Below are 2,402 nucleotides of genomic sequence, written 5' to 3'. Positions count from 1 at the left end.
AAAAATATGATTTTTCACTTAATGAAAAATATAATATTTTCAACAATAAAAAAAAGAAAAAAATTTAGATTAATATCATATATTTCACAATTTATCTTTTTTGTCTTAACTTAAAGACATACATGTATTTGTAATAACCAGACATGAAGCAAAACATTAAATTTTTCAGTGGTATTAATTCTCGAACCCACATTTTGAAAGAAGACATTACATGGAATTAATCGGATATATATTAACTTTGGCTCTTTATGTTTTTGTCATCCATGACACACTAAATGCCCCAAAAAAAAACCTCAATTAATTTTTGATGATGGGAGTGTTTTTTTTCTTGTAAAAAATATAAAAAAGCATGAAATTCTCTTGATTACTAAAAAATTTCCCCTTTAGCAGAGAAAGATTAAAAATGGCCAAAGGGCCCTTTTCTTTGCCTCAGAACAGACAAAAATTTGATGTTTTGAGAGATTGTAAATTAGAAAAGTTATAGTGTTTGTGTTTTTTACAACCTTATCATAGAATGACATCTTTTCCATAGGGAAAACTAAACTTTTTCAAACATTGATTTGTTAGCAAAATTTTCTACCTGAACACCATTTCTCATAGCCTACATAAAGGGCTGAAGATTTTTTTTTTATTTTTTGATTAATTAGCCCGGGAAAATTTTTTATAGGGAAAAAATGTAGAAAAAAATTTTTTGAAGAAAAACAAAACCCCCCCACTTTTAAAAAAAAAAAAAGGAACCCCAAACAAAATATAAATTTTATATTTGAAACAAAAAAAAAGAAAAACCAAAAAGGCTAATATTTAAAAAAAAATAAAAAATTAAAAAAAAAAAAACAAAGAAAAAAAGTCATCAGAAAAGTCAAATGAAAAAAAAAAAAAAAACAATTTTTAAAAATTTTTTTAAGGGTTTTTTAAAAAAAATAAAAAAAAAATTTAAATAAAAAAAATAAAAAAATAAAATAAAAAAATGCGAATATCTTGTGAAATTTGGAACTGAGGTCAGAAAAGGGAAGTTTTGCTGTGCCTTTCCTCGATACTTTTTTATGAGGCGATTTAAGTGGACGAGGATCACTGTGAGGGTGGAGGGGTGTGGGTAAAGGAGGGTTGGAAAAGCGTCGTTTAAGGGAGTGATGGACGGCTCACTTTTTCTCCATCTTCGCCAGTTATGATGTTCAAGGGGGTTTGAGGCCCCCCAGTCCCCCCCTTCTCGTGACGCCCCGCAGAGATGATGCCACTTTCTGTATGATAAACAGACTAGACTCAATAAGCATTTAAAGATCAGACTGGGTAAGAGTCATAAAAAAAAAAACAGGTCTGCATGAAATATCACTAAAAAGGCATTCACACAAAACATCTTTTAAAGCCCCAAGAAGTTGTTTATTTTACAACTAAATAGCAGTGAAGGAACAGGTAGCAGGACCAGTGACAAGTCCCCACAACCGCAATCCCCAAGCAGGGCCATCAGTGACAGAACAGTGGCTGTCCCTGAACATGACCCCACAACAAAACTCTGGAAATCAAGGTGTACGATTGTTAAAAAACTTGATCTTATATAGGAGAATAACTAATTCCTATATTTCTTTCAAAATTAATCTTTTGAGTTAAAAGTAAGCATAAAAAATTAACAGTAATCATACATAATTTTTAACAATTTTTCCAGCTTAAATCAGAACACTACACATTAATTAAATTTCTTTTAGCCAACTGACAAACCTATTCAAAGATGTTTCTATACCAGTAATGGGAGAACACTCGAAATTTATTTGTTTTCAGTTCTGAGAGGGAGAGCTATATGGGGAAGAAATCCCTTTTCACTTTTTTTTTTTGAGGGACCATACTGCTGGGTCAAATTTTGTTTTTTTATTTACATGAATATTAGTTTATTTGTTCCTAGGAATGAAAATCTTTAAATAGGGTTCAATTAACAGATGAGAGAAAAGCAGGGATAAAAACTCACCAGAAGTGTCAAAGGGATGAATACACCCCATACAGGTGCCCAGAGCCAAGACACTGTTTGCTCAAGAAAAGGGAGGTTTGGAAAATTTGTTTACTGTAAACCGAAAATAAATTTCTTTTAATTAAATCCGGGAAAAAATATTTTTATTTTCAAAAATAGCTATAATTATTATAAATTTAAAAATCCCAAGGAATTTAGGGAATGACAAAAAATATTAAAATTTAAAAAACTTATAATTCAAATAAGATCCCAAAAAATTTTTATAAAAAATAAGCATATAAACCCCCCTTTTTAAAAATTTATAAAATTTAAATATTTTTTATAAAATTCCCTCAATAAAAAAATTTTTTAAAATTTTGAAAAAAAAACCAAAAAAATGAACCCTTTTATCTTTAAGAAAAAAAAATTTAAAATTAAAAACATTTGATCCGTCTTAAATAAATCC

The sequence above is a fragment of the Penaeus monodon genome, chromosome 28 (assembly GCF_015228065.2).
Source record: "Penaeus monodon isolate SGIC_2016 chromosome 28, NSTDA_Pmon_1, whole genome shotgun sequence".
NCBI lineage: Eukaryota > Metazoa > Arthropoda > Malacostraca > Decapoda > Penaeidae > Penaeus > Penaeus monodon.
Note: the sequence above shows the minus strand (reverse complement) of the source record.